General features: G+C 33.6%; 1 protein-coding gene across 1 annotated transcript in view; it reads left to right on the top strand.

Moving 5' to 3' along the window:
• LOC145246655 (neuronal acetylcholine receptor subunit alpha-10-like) overlaps positions 1 to 16,206 on the top strand; it is a 1,821,427-nt gene that overhangs the window by 228,654 nt on the left and 1,576,567 nt on the right. The window lies entirely within an intron of this gene.

Below are 16,206 nucleotides of genomic sequence, written 5' to 3'. Positions count from 1 at the left end.
AATGTTTGGGCAGTATAGACCTTCTTCGGTGGGGGTCCTCATGCGATTGAGAAAATACTAAAAGACCTATTTCTGCAATAGTTGTCATCTGCCCTGACGGGGATATGCATGAGACTGTGGGCCGTTTGAGGATATCATCATCCCATAATACTCCATTCTTCGGGGGAGGTCGATTCAGCCCGCTTTTATTTCATTTCAAATACATTCTTAAAGAGAGAGTAAGAACTAGAACAGAACAGGACACAGGACCATACTCCTCAAGTAAACAGAGAGCACGTTGTCTTAACAATGTGTTCGCCTCGTCTCCGTGCCGCTAATCGATCCGCAGAAACAGCAAGGCAATTCAGTTTGGCATCAATGCTGTCGATATAATTGCCTTTGGAGCTTCACTTCGGATTTTATGACGAGGTATACTCTAGGGTGGGTATTTCATAAAGTAGGGATGTAATAAATCGCAGATTATCTTCTAAAACAGTGCTTTTCAAGAATGGCATGCTCTACTTATGCTAAACAAATATAATTCTAATCATATTATGGTTCTGCTGATTTTTCTTCTATTTCAACTGTCTAAAAATTGTGATCAGTTTATGTTTTGGTATCTATTGTTATCATAAAGAGACGTTCATTTCGTGTAAGCACCATACAGTTGTTTGCTTTCACAATTTAATGCTTTGGGATTGTTCAAATTTTATCATTCTAATTTTCTCATTTAGACATTAACAACCATAGATACCCGGCGTTGCCCGGCCCCACTTGAAGTTCTGTTTGGACAAACCCGCTATACTAAGGACATTGGTCACTGTTTCATTAATATATGTCAACTCCATCGTTACTCACATAACAATTTAAGTAATAAGACAAGATAAAAACACAGCAACTTACAAGATGAAGTATGTGACAACCTCCCAATCAGATATTTCGGTATAAATGATACGGAGAGAAGCTATACTCCGCATATTGAGTATTTTTGTTTCCTGTCTGCTGAAAAAAACTCCACCCTCCCAAATAAAATAAAAATAAATGAATAAAACCAACTTTTCTTTCAATTAAAATAGCAGGGAGTGTCCGTGCAATTGAAAAAGTAAACGAAAATAAAACATAAGCCGCGTAGGCCGGGCTCGAACATAAAACGCGCAAGTGGTAGAGAAGGCAAAAACGTATGGGAACACGTGTTTGCTTACACGGCCACGGGTTCGATCAGGTCATGAGGTTGCCAAATAAGCTTTTAAACACACTTTCAGTTAATTACGCGTGCGTGACTTATGAAAACAGTGACACGAAAACTGGTTGACTACCACAGAATTAATTTTATTTTCTAATTTTCACATATTATACATCCGATGCATTATCTTTCAGATGTTTCCAGTTTTAATCCAGTCAGATACGATTGGCAATAGTTTTCAGCATATAAACATACACACACAAACACAATTTACCTTTGTGTGATAGAAAACACGGGACGTCTAATTATATACATGTTTTCTTGTTTTACTATTTCTAGTCGACTTTTGGAAAATTCCTCCTTTTTTTTGCGTTCAGCCATAAGTCGCTTGTCCTCTTTTTTTGTGAGGTCCTTTGTTATTATATATATATATATATATATATATATATATATATATATATATATATATATGTATGTGTGCGTTTGTGTGTATGTATGCATGTATGTGCGTATGTATGCATGCATTACTTGATGGGATACACATTTTACTATCGGTGTGTATCTCGATAACAAAAAGGCTGGCTGTAGCCTAAAACAGCAAACGGGGACATTCAATGAGGACTGATTCGGATATGGACCTCAATGAAAACAAAGGCTCTGGAACATCCAAGGTCTAGACCGGCAGATGTTCAGGGCACCACAGCCTGGACCAGATTATCAGCAAATGTGAAGGACTTGTAGAAGGTTCATAGAAGTGACCGTCCGGCACCTGCTGCTAGTGGCGGTCATGTCTGCTTCATTTGAGCCAGTAATGTATTAAGTAATGGCAATACTCGAGAACGATTTTGCTGCCATCATGTATGTATTCGTGTGTAAACACTATTTTATTCTCATGAGTTCAATACACTTTTTCAAAATAATTGCCATGAACAACATGCTAATTGCCAATGCACTATTTCCACACAGTTATTGAGAATGTGCTAAGTTATCAATAAAACATTCTGATATGCTAGATTATTGATTGGAGAAAGTATTGTTTTCTTTCAACGTGTTTACTTACCTTAGATTGTAATGATTATTGTAATATTGATGTTGCTAGTGCATTGGACAGGGTTAGTTGTAAATAAAGAATTCTTTGTGGTCTTATAAATTAATAGCGTACGAAATAACCAAGTATGTAGCAGTTGTCTTGTCACTAAATAACCAAGTATATTGCAGTTGTCTTGTCACTAAATAACCAAGTATATTGCAGTTGTCTTGTCACTAAATAACCAAGTATATTGCAGTTGTCTTGTCACTAAATAATCAAGTATATTGCAGTTGTCTTGTCACTAAATAACCAAGTATATTGCAGTTGTCTTGTCACTAAATAACCAAGTATATTGCAGTTGTCTTGTCACTAAATAACCAAGTATATTGCAGTTGTCTGGTCACTAAATAAACAAGTATATTGCAGTTGTCTTGTCACTAAATAATCAAGTATATTGCAGTTGTCTTGTCACTTAATTACCAAGTATATTGCAGTTGTCTTGTCACTAAATAACCAAGTATATTGCAGTTGTCTTGTCACTAAATAATCAAGTATATTGCAGTTGTCTTGTCACTAAATAACCAAGTATATTGCAGTTGTCTTGTCACTAAATAACCAAGTATATTGCAGTTGTCTTTTCACTGTTTATTTTAGATTATACCAAAAGAAATATATTACACACTTTCGTCGTCTTCGCAAATCGATCGCTTTGTGAATGTAACTGAACCGTTTTTTACATAGGGGTCACCACTTATCAAGTCCCGGAGGCTACTTGAGGATAAATGTTACTGAGTGTACAGTAGTGAATGGGAGAATATAGAAATCGTTAGTAGTGGAAATTTGGTAAATTGGATTACTTAAGGGGACGGTGCATCAAGAATTTGTTTACGTTGGACTTGAAGACAACCAAGTTGGAGTCATTTGTAAAACAGAAAAAAAGGGAGAGAGTTCCACAAGCGTGCAGTTCTAACTAATAGGTTTTGCTGATGGAATTTATATTAAGGTTTAGGCACAGATAAAGGGTGGGGAAAATTATTGACAATGGTTTCAGCTAGACGAGTGTTTTTCGTGAATTTCTAGATCTACCTTCATGGGGAAGTTTATTATTATTATATAAAACTTTCAACTTTGTTATTAATACTTATTTGCGATTCAACAAATTCGCTTCAATTTCCAACCATTTAATATACATATTGAACTCAATCGCGTCTCCTTTTTGCCGTTTTAATTAAACGCTAATACGTTGCAATTTTGTTTTTTTAAAAAAAATACAATATTCTTCTTCCACAAACAACTACAAGAATTCACGTGACCTCTTTCTAAAATTGTTGCTAGGAATCAAGGCTTAAAAAATGAACGAAAAATATCAGTGAAAGGAAAGAGAACGGGAGGCACGTAGGCAATAACTTGATAGAGGTGGAGAAAAGGTAATACAATATATTTAGTGTGAAAACTAACACACCAATAAAATTATGACATTTTTAAAGTTCAAAATTATTTGTTGGTCACCCACAGGACAGATTTTAAAAAGCGAGTATAGTACACGGAATATTTTATCGTCTGAAAGAGCAAATGTCAGAATATCTGAAAATGGCAATTTTTTTTTCATTACTTTTTTCTTCTCGTTTGATACTAAACGTCTTTCTTTAAGATCATACATTTAATGGCTGCATGTCTCAAAGAACCTATCGTTTTCTTAATGGCATACTTGATTTAGAATGCCAAAAATATGTTATTTAGGAACATTCTTATATTATATATTTCTGCTTGAATTTCTACAGAAACTTACCAGTTCTTTTAAAATGCCCATGAATCGCGAGGAAAAATACCAAATAACGTAAATCGAAATGATTATTTTCTTGTTACAAAGAGAACGGTGTGAAATATATCAATAAAAATAATGGTTAAAATAATATCGTAAATAATTTAAAAATAAAATAGAATACAAAACCTAGAACTCAAATAGCATTAACACCACCAAATTTTAAGCCAGAAAATGCTTTCAGAAATAAGAAACATTGTGAAAACTTTCATATTCTACGAGGAAAAAAAAACACTAAAAAGCAATTAACGTTGAAAAGTTTTTAAATGGCTGCCATTAGTTTAATATTACTAAATAAATAAGCAAGATCATTTCTGAGTTCAAGAATAATCTGTGAGAGGAACACTTCAAAGGTTACAAATGACAAGTATGTCTCCGATTCCTTCTCATCTTATCCTAAGCACATGGTTCTCCGATTCCTTCTCATCTTATCCTAAGCACATGAAAAAGGTGGCTGTTTAAATGTAATTTATCTACAACCAATGTTCTCTCTTTTCATTATCAAGGACTGGCCCTAATGTAACTGAACAGCTCTCCTGTAAATAGCACTCCATGTTTAGACAAGCTTCTTAGTCTGATCTTCTTTCCTGTACTGAAATGGAGCACGTAATCAAACCCGTTGGCAAGCTCGCTTAAAAAATAATTCGATAATTTTCCCGCCTCAGTAGATATATCACTACAGTTGCAATCCTCTACCTATACGTGAGCAAAATACGTCTTAGGACATAGTACTGTTGCCAAATATGAGCAGAAACTGGTTGGAGCAACTTATCCTGGATTGACATAGTTAATAACCGACTTCGTAACTTAGAAGTTTATGCCCTTTCCTCTACTTTGAAACCTCTTTTCCATGGAAAGAAACGTTGCGAGCTTGTTTTTCCTCTATCGTTATTTTTCTGGCAAGTGCTTGACTGAGCTCAAATCTATGGTTCCCTCAGGCAATCGTTCACAAAAACACTCGTTAAGCCAAAACCATTGTCAACAATTCTCCCACCCTCTATAGATGCCTAAATCTACATGTGGATTCCATTAACAAAGCTTCTTTTCAAGAACTACCCGCCTGTGGAACTCTGTTCTTCTGATCTGCTCTCCAGCTGATAACAATATTATTGTCTTTCAGTCTAACGTAAAACCCCTTAAATAATCTAATTATACCTAATTTTCACTACTAACAATGACTACCCTATACACATTACCTTTATCCTCGAGTGGCCTCCGGGCTTTGATAAGTTATTACCGTTGTCAAAAATCTATTTAATTATCTAAAACAAAAGATTTGTTTATATTGTTATATCGTTTGTTTGTCCCCAAACCAAGTTACATACACAAAATAATGTATTCAGATACTGACAAGATTCGAATTACACAACAAACTCGTGTAGTCAGTTCAATCACGGCTACGTCCGCGCTGGATTGGATTGGATATCTTAAAAATTATATCACCAAGTGACATCAACAAAATAATGTCACCAAATGATGATGTATATAAATGGATAATGTAATTCTTAAAAAAGCAATAGGGGATAAACAAGAACACGGATTGTTTCACAAATGATGACGGAATTATTTCGTTTCGTTGAAATAGAGATAAAGAGACAAGAGATAAATTAAAAAGGTGATGAAGGATAACCAGGAACAGCGGATGACGGCATGTCATTTAACTCAGTAAAGTTATTTTGTTAAAAATCCCATTTTATTATTAAAATTCTGTGAATTTTCTCATTGAACCATTTTGTAAACATTTTGTAAACAAGTAGGGTGTGATTCGTTTTTGTAGACGACTTATAGTTTGTATAGTCTTGTAGCAATAGATTCTACATAAAGCCTGGCTTTGAATATAATTTAGAATAGACCTGTGAATAATAGTAACTACAGGTCAGCTTCAAGCTCCCTAAATGTAGTCACAGTAGAGGATCGCCATGGTGTCGTATTAATTCCACTTTTTCTAACTGTTAAATAATAATGACAATACAAAAGGGAAACTCATGCATTATTAAATGTAGAATATTTTAAAGCTATATTTTAAAGTACAGTAAAGTCAGGGCCATTAGTCAAGCACGACCCAGAGATTCACTTTCATTTATGTATAATATCAATATGAGGGGGTAGCAGTAAGTTTCTAAGGATCGCCCAATTTACACTGGATTTTTACCTTATAATTCTGAATGTTTAGCAAGGGGTAATCTATATCATATTACAAATGGAATTCAGGTAAACGTCGTTCAAGACTGAACCGGAAACTTAGGAAATCAGCTGGTATATACCGGGAGATAATTGGATTAATCAGCCAATCAGAAATCGACAACAATCGCGATTAGCTAATGAGAAGCCAGGCAGACTGCTTTTGATAAATTGGAAGAAAAAGATTTTAAAAAACTTTTTTAGTTATTAATTTTAAATCCTAGAGCAGCACTCGGCAGTTGATCTAACTATGCTGGACAGGTTAGTGCAGACGCCATAGCAAGTAGTGGAGTTCTGCCAACAGAACAAACTGATAGTGATGAGGTGAAAGATATAGCTACAAAAAACCTGAAGAAATTAATGTGGATTGGAAGAAACTAACACTAGCACTAAAACCTAACCCACCCTAAAACTAAAACCTAACCCTAACCCTAACACTAAAACCTAGCCCTAACCCTTACACTAAAACCTAACCCAAACCCTAAAACTAACACCTAAACCTAACCGCTAATTCCTCATATTTAGCCACCCACCTCATTTTTAGTGTTAATCGCGCGAAAAAAAAATGTTTCTGCTAATTAACACAATGAAATAAAAAACAATATTTTTTTCATAAAACTTACGGTATATTGTTGTTAGATTTTGTTTTATAGCTTTTCGATTTCTTAATTATATTTTGTATCCTATTAATGTTATTTTCTGTTTTCCCGCGTTTGATTTTTTATTCAAATCTGCTCGCCGGGGCCTGGCGACCCTCGACAGCACTTGGCGGTGCTCCGTATATTCCAGAATTTACGAAAGATGCCGGATAAATCCAAGTAAATATTTACAGATATCTGGTTCGTAATATACACTAGAACCATTAAGCTTTTGGTATGACTCGACCATGGAGCAACATCTAGATTCTCCGCACATTAGCGAACGTGCACACTTTGATACCAAATAGAGTAAATTTACTAAAAAGATTGAATTCGTGTCGAAATTTGACATTAATTATAGGAGTTCAAATATACTTTTACACATATTCAGTGCGGATGTAGCCGTGATTGAACTGACTACACAAATTTATAGTGTAATTCGAATCTTGTCGGTATCTGAATACTTCATGTTTTGCCAGGGCTATTAAGGGTATTTTTATACTAACACTATCACTAGACGGGGTGCCTACCGCGGCTTAAGAGAATCCCATCTTCCCTCGAGAGAAAGATAGACCACGCCAGTTTCTCAACCTGCTATTTTACCTCTCGGGTAATGTAGCGCCTCACCTTACTAAATGGTCACCAATCTGGTACTGGCCAGCCTCAACGTTGCTTAACATCGGTGATCTGGCGGGAACCGGTGTATCATCGTGATTGTGCCGTCTATGAACATATGCATGCAAAGATTCTATGGGAATTCGTGACATTAATGTATAAATCTTACGGTAATTAAAAATTACTAAAAACTTACTATTGCACATTCAATAATAGATAGACACGTTAGGTAAAAAGGTTAGTTTATTTCTACTTTCTGTGGTTGTTCAATTTATTTATTAGTAATAAATGTTTTTTTTTTCATGGAGTGACTCTACGTTTATATTGATGGCATCCTCACTGATTTTATTAAAACTTAGCCGTCTCCGTCGGTTATCACATGTCCGAGTATCTGTTTCTGCCCCTCCGCAGCAATGTTTGTGTGATATGAATTTAAACGCTTTGTCGGTTAAATGCCGGCTGATTTCTTTTAGCTTTAATCGCCAGTTTAAATCTTGAAATATAAACGAATTGCCCTACCCTATATAAAACATATAATATATTAAAGGATATATACTCAAGAGGCAAGACGATGAAAAGAATAAGCCCTAAATATTACTCTGAATCTATTTGAAAACAGTGGGGCTTAGATTTAGTAAATAATTAAAAACATCAAGAAAGAAAAGACCAACACACATTTTTGTTGTCTTGGGGTTTTATTCCTAAACGAAGTTTTATCTATGTATCTATAAAAGTAAAAATGTGCATGAGGAGACGTCACAGCCTATATACTCAACGGATGTTTTGTGTACATACTTTAAATTTTGTATATGGAGTATTCAGACATGTAAAGACTTTTTAATCGGTTTTCAACCAGAAATACCGGGCTGCTAAAGGGTCAATTAAAAATGAGTACGTGAGGAGGTCATCGGATATATTTCTCTGTGTGCAAACTGTTCGACGAATGCGCATGCGTGAATTGTTTAAATGGCAGATTAATTATGCTACAAATAAGTAGGTTTGAAAACATTTTTATGGAGCGTGTCAAGACGGCATAATGGTTATTGTACTTGACTCATTATTTTTAGACTTTTGTTTCGATCGTAGACCGAGAAATTTCTCTCTTTTTTTCTTAGGAGATAGAAACTGTTGAGAAAAAAAAACAGTACACGCATGTACGTGTATTAGTTTTTGTATGAATTAAAATATAATATTTATGCGTATTTTACGACTAGGACACGCCGGGTGGTCTTCTAGTAATTCCACAAAAAAACTCTTTAAAAAGTGTTTGCACTAGCTTCGTAAAAAAATATTTTCCTTTGGTGGCACTTATTTGTTGTATATTATTTTTGTTTTTAATTTACGGCGGTTAAGTACACTGCATGAGTGGCTAAGTAGTTTACTCGATGCACGTACTCAAGAATGCATATACGTTTGCATGAAAACTGCGAGTGCGCACAATTTTCTTCTTTTTTCTTTATATACGCTATTGCATTTTTTTTCTAATTCACGTTTAAGCGCTGAAAGTTTTCTCGCTGTTAAGTGAATAAGTCGAATAAGAGGTAAGCATCGACTTCAATGGTCGATGACAAAAGGGAGCAATAAAAATACATCCAGGCAGGATTTCTGGTCTACGAAAGCGGAAGAAAACAAAATCGACCAGGGCAGATAATTGAAATGAAGAACTAGAGGAAAAAATGCGAACAAATAAGAGAAATGCATATTAGAAGTCTTTATGGTGATGCTTTCTCGCTGTTTTTTTTATTATTATTCTACTTGTTTGTCTCCATTTTCGTGGATGACAAGTAAAATGCTCCAAAAATAGAATCCCTCATGAAAGAAAGATATACTTGGAAAAGGAAAAAAATAATAAATATCCGCAAGAGTTTACAGAACCGTTCTGAATTGTGTATATTAAGATGTATGTGCCATTTTATGATTTTTTTCCTTGTCTGCGCCATTTATCGTCTCCCTGTGCAAAACGCAAAACCATATACAAAAGGTAAGTAAAAACACGTCGCCCTATTCAAGTTGGAATATTACGCGGGAAGAGACGAACGATGCTTTACAAAACCAACTAGAAATTTGTTTTGAATTGAAATATTTATCAACGAAACAGATTCGCTTTGATGAGAGATCAGGTTTGTATGCATTGTATGCTATCGCTTTAATAATCGAATAAATGTAAGGTGGAGTAAATAGAAGAGTACGTTTTCGATGAATATTATATTGCGTCTGACATATAGAACAATATGTTTATATATATATATATATATATATATATATATATATATATATATATAGAATGTTACGTTTTAAATAAATAGATAAATATTTTTACATAAATATACTGGTGTGTGTTTTTTATGAAAGAATTGAACGGTTTTTTTTATAAATTGGAAAGTAAGTGTGTTTTTTTTTCATAAAGAGGCTAGTACTTTTAATAGGCTGGTGCTACCATATCAGGCTGCCTGAAGATATTGACTTCCGGTTACGAAATGCACCTTACGGTGATAAGTTTTGTTTTTCTACTTCCTTTTGCAAAACCTAATTATGTTCGTCAAAACCAAAAGCAAAAACAACCTAACATCTTTTCCTTTTTCTTCTTCCCATTATCTCTTTCCTTCTCCTTCATTTCATAATTAGTTTCCTAACTTACAATTTACCAAACATTAAAACTGTAACCCTTTGCCTTCTTCCATTGCAAAACTCATTCATAGTTTGTAAGGCAGGGAGCAACACCGATAAAGTCCACTATAAAAGAACCAAACCAAATACCACAAAGTAGTGATTGTATATACAAAGAAATTGAATAATGAAAACCTACAAAATAACTGGATTCAACGTGAATACCATTTCCAAAATAACTGAATTCGATCTTAAATAACCTGAAAAGTATTGATATGCCGTAAAACAAAACAATCAGCCAAGCAACTAACCATTTATTAGATAAAGTTGTACATTTTTAATATCACATTGTAATCAAATATGTATCAGAAATAGAATATAAAGTTTTTTTATGACTAGAATAGCACAATTTTCAAACATATGGTAGGGTATTTAAAGAAAAATATAATAGTACGCTTTCAATAAATAGAATCACAAGTTTAACATAAAAATAATACGATATTTAAGTAGAATGATTTGTTTTTAATAATTACAAAATGCGCAATAAACACAAAAGTAGATTATTCGCTAATATTTCACATTTATGAAGATTAAAGTTCCTCAATCTTCATACTTTATTTACCTTGAAAAGTCGAAAAAACTGCCGACAATATCCAATTCAAAGATGGTTAAAAGCAAAAAAGAAAACGTTTATATTAGAGAATAAATACACTTCAAACTACCAAAAAAGTCAAATCAAATCGGAGTCTATCTGTAAAAATGTCACTAGTAAAAAAATCTCGCATTATTATCTTGCTCAACCCAGAATTGAATCCAGGTGGTGAGTACTGAACATTTGGAGGGAATTGTTGTCACTCAGACTCCACGGAACTCCAGTTTTTCGTGAAAAAGGATTATTTGATGATGGCTAGTGTGAAAACGTTTAGTAAGTAATTATGATAATAAAAACTCCTTTCCAAAATAGTGAAACCATGCTCAAATGGTATTACACACGGCCATAGACGGTTATGGATATGATAAAATGGGGGAAAGAGGGCATCATCCAGATCTCAACTTGAAAGGAACGGAGAATACTGATATTCTGGGAGGTTTTATCGGCAATCACATTCAAGCGAGAGCCATGATAACTGCCATCGATAAACCAATTTTAATGAGCTGTTATGAGAAGGCAAAGAGGCTTTTTAACGAGTATCAAAACAAACGGAGAGTACTGAAAATATTGAGAGATTCTTGTCACACAGACCCCAGTAATCATTACCTGTTGCTTTCATTAAACGATCTCTGCTAATAACTCGTTATAAAAGTCAATGTGGTTTGGCAGTGATGATGATGATATTAACTATATTAATTTATTTATTTGCGAACTATTATCCTTATCTTCGTAGTTGCTGTTATTTCACGACGTTTCGGCCAACTATTCCTCTGGCCTTCGTCAGGTGGTTAACCGCGACAGGATAGAAATACCGAGTCGGTTTACTTATCCTCAGTTGTTACTGCCTTCCATGATTACTGTCTGACTACGTTTTTGGCCAAATAATCATCTGGTCTGTTTGAGCAGTGTTGAAACTGCTATTTTCAGACAATGCTCATCTGGTACCGTTGAATTTCTACGTTTTCAGGTGAGCATTTTCTGGCGATAGCGATTTCAACGCTATCCTAAGCATGCCAGAGGATTAGTTGGTCAAAACGTGTTGAGACCACAAATATATAAAGCAGTAATTACTGAGAATACAGTTAAGCGACTTAGCATCCCTACCCATTCGCGGTTTCCATCCAGAATAACGTCAGATCACCAAAGTTAAGCAATGTTTAGCTTGGCCCATACCAGAAGGGGTTATTCTTTTGAAATACTACATCCCATATAGAAGACGTCGTTGCCTCCCTGCAAGTTTCAAAAACCTAACGTTGCTACATTTCCCCTATCTGGGTATTTCCATGCAGTTGGGGACCGATTGTGAATTAAATATTCCCTTGATACTTCTTCCTTCAGAGGAAGCCGGTTCATCGCGTTTAAGGTGAATGCTGCTGGCTAAAATTCAAAACTACTTAAAAGAAGTGCACCAAATTTCGCATGACTCGTCGATCTTGAGTTTATAAATATACAATTAGAGGAAATAGATCTTACTACTAATAATGTTATATATACTACTTTTACCACTAGTGCTACTAATGTTATTATTCTGCTAATTGTGCTAAAACAATAAAAATAAATTGAATAGCTCATAAATACAAATGTCATTGTTTCTCTGGAGAGCCTCATCACATGATTTAGAGCAAAACTTTTACATATTAGGACGGTTGTCCGTTTGTCAAGAAACGTATGCAGTGGCAGAGTATATTAGGAGTACTCGCTGAACTTTTTACAAGGATTTTCACCGTTCTTTCTTCTACAACGTCTTATATTCCGAAAGGTGACCTGCAGTTATCACTGAGCTATCAGTTATAATGACTCGCGTAGAAACTTTTAGTAAGTATATAGTAATAATAATAATGATAAAACGATTAATAGTAATTATAATGATGACAAAACATTAATATGCTATGTATAATTACCCGTATTCGCTTAGTACCGTTATCATCCTGACCATCCCTTAAAATGAAAAGTGCAATACTAAAAAAAAAAAAAATGGTGTCGCTGTTAAAGCAAGCCCTCATAAAAATGATTTGTTTTTCTATTACTTTATTTAATATAACTAAGCTATTGCATTAAAAAAGTGCCCGTAAAAAGTGTCTTAAGATTACTTAGAAAAATACCTGGGAAATGTCATTTCGAATCAACTGTGAGAAAAAAATGTTTTCATCTACTTAATTTAATATACAAAAATTTACTACTACAAAAATGTCATGAAAATGTCCTTACTTATGAATTATAAAATGATCTGGAAAATTCACTAATGATTAATTACAAAAATGCCCAGGAAACGTCAATTATGATTAATTAGAAAAATGCCCTGGAAAAGTCACTTCTGATGAATTGTTATAAAAAAATGATTTGTTTTCTTTTTCAACTACTTAATTTATGTAACAATGACAGAGATAGATATATATAGAACATTACAGTCATTTTAAGGAGGGAATATTATTCCTAATAATTCGTTCGTGGATTTTGCCAGGAACCATAATAATTTCGGATGATCGAGCAGCTTATGATTGATGCGAAAACTTTGAGAATGGCATTTATTAGCATGCTACAGTTGTTCATGTATGGTGGATGCAGATTAAAATAATAAGCTATTTGCGCCAGCCAGTGTCTGGTTGATGCAGATCACAATAGTTATAAATCACTTAACTCCAGTCAGTGTCTGCTTGTTGCGGATCACAATACTAATTCGTTAGTTATCTTTAACCAGTGTATGGTAGGCGAATATTAATATAAGTTAATTATCGCCAGCTAGACTTTAGTCAGTGCAGATAACCGTACTAAAAAGTTATTTATTGGCATTCAGTGTCTTGAGGACGCAGATCACAATATTAATAAGTTAATTATCGCCAGCCAGTGTTTGATCGGTGCAGATCACAATATTTGTAAGTTACTTATCCAAAGCCAGTGTTTGATTGATGCAGATCACAATACGAAAAAGTTAGTTATTGTCAGCATATGTTTGGTCAGCGCAGAGTACAATACTAATAAGTTTATTATCGTCCGCCAGTGTTTAGTCGGTGGCAATCACAATATTGATAAGTTAGTTATCGCCAGCCAATTCAATTGTATTCGATTTCAAAAAGACGACAACCACATTGCCATATGATCATAATGCTGTGAGGGCAGGATAAGATCTGAACAGTTAAAAAAATTGATGCAATTGTGTCAGTAGAGATATCAAGACCTAAAGATCCGGAGCTTTGTGATTTAGTTAAGTCTTAAAATGTATATATTTCAACATCATTTAATTGTTTGGTTATGTGATAAGTTTTATACTGATGGTTGTTTGTTTTTAAATTTTTCACTACGGTGGAATTCACACGAGTTCTGCTAGTAATAATAAGTACAATAATAATAATAACAATAATTAAACAGCATATAAAATAATTAATAACAATAATAATATTATAATAAAATATTAATCTTAAAATAACCATAATAATAATACTTAAAACATAAAAATAAGAATAGTAATCATATTAATAATAACAATATAAATAATAATGACAATATTAATAATAATGAATATATTAACGATTACAATAGTAATAATAATAACAATAGTTATTATAACGATGGTAATTATAATCGCAATATTAATAATACTAGTAATAATAACAATAGCAGTTTTTTTTGTTTGACTATCATTATTGCTAAATTATAGGCTCTAAAACTTCTCGAGCGAATTGCATCAAATTAGACATGAAGCTTGGATCCTTACGGTTAAAATAATAATAATAATAATAATAATAATAATAATAATAATAATAATAATAATAATAATAATTAAAACAATGGCAAAAATAATAACAGAAATTATAATATTAATAATAACACTACCAGAAATATTGATAATAATAATAATAATAATAATAATAATAATAATAATAATAATAATAATAATAATGCTAACAATAGCGAACATAATAATATTAATAATAATAACAAAAATATTGTTAATAACAATAACAAAATATTAATAATAACAAAAACAAAACTTATAAAAATAACCATATTTATATTAACAATAATAGAATAACAATAACAAACATAATAAAGATACCTACACTAATAATAATAGCATTGTTATTATTAATAATAATAATAATAATAATAATAATAATAATAATAATAATAATAATAAGCTTGAAGTTCTTAACTATCTTACTGTCGCTTAATTATGGGCTCCAAACGTTTCTGTCACGATTTCTGCTTATGACCTTATTCAGATTGTTCGCGAACCCAGCCGTGTGCCGATACTGATTGTCAGTAGGTAAACCTATGTTCATCTTCCGTCCTGTCCCCACTGGGATCTTCCGACTACGCAGTTTTTATCAGTTAAAATAAAAACGAAATATAATAAGTCCTCAGACATACCTCTCCATCGTACAGTATATCGATACACTATGGCTGACTGGGATAGCTTCCTATATCAGATCTACCGCTGCGTACCATGTTAAAAAGAATGTGCCCTCTATAGAAACAGACCTGATGGAATGATTAATTGTAGGTAAAAACCGTTTCAGACTCTCGAAAATATTCCTACAAATCCTTACAACAAACCGTAGTTCTCTCCGGGATATGATGCTGTATTTGAGCACAGAAATAATTTTTTCCATCGCTTCCAACATAACAGATATACTGTGATGTTGACAAGCTAATCAAAAGCCTTGATTCCAGTAAAGCAACTGGCCTTCTGGATTGACTTTTACTCCTACTCTTAAATGGAACACTTACATCAAGTCCGTTGGCAAGGTCACTGATAAAATGATGGGATCTTTATATCAAGCCAGTAGATATCTCCATGCTGATGAAATTCTCTTCATATATAAGAGCCAGGTATGTACAGGGATGAAGTATTTTTGCCACATCTGGACAGGAGTTGCTAGAAAGATCTGATCCTACTTTGACATTTCAAAATAGATTTCGTTGCCTAGTGGGTGATTCCTATTTATCATCCTTGCAACCTTTTCTCACAGAAGAGAAATTGCGATCCAGACACTGCTTTATCATTATTTTCATGGCAAGCGCTTGTCTGAGCTCCAATCTTTGGTCCCACTTAGCCAAACATTCACGAGAAAAACTCGTCTAACTGAAAATACTATCAATAATTCCCCCACTCGTTTTCTTTCTTAGAACTGCAGACCCGTGGAACTCTCTTCCGTTTTTCTGCTTTCCCGCTGACTACAATATGATTGTCTTCAAGTCCAATGTAAACAAGTTCTTGATGAGCCGTTCCCCTTAAATAATCTAATTTATTAATTTTACACTTCTAAAGCTTACTATGATATTGCCCCTTTGATTACTGTATACTCTTTAACCTTTATGCTCGAGTGACATGATTTTGTGATTTCTTTTGCGCAAAAAGCTACAGAACCCGATATAATCTAAATAATAGCGACTTACCAAATGGGTGACAAAATTACGGATTAGAAGGTTATACTGATGTACTTTCTAATATATCTTCAGTATTGTATTTATTGCAAGATTGATGCGGTTCTTCGATCT

This window comes from Euprymna scolopes, chromosome 24 (genome assembly GCF_053919585.1).
Source record: "Euprymna scolopes isolate OS-2025 chromosome 24, ASM5391958v1, whole genome shotgun sequence".
Taxonomy (NCBI): Eukaryota; Metazoa; Mollusca; class Cephalopoda; order Sepiida; family Sepiolidae; genus Euprymna; species Euprymna scolopes.
The sequence above is the reverse complement of the archived record's forward strand: the minus strand, read 5'-3'. Positions and strand labels throughout refer to the sequence as shown.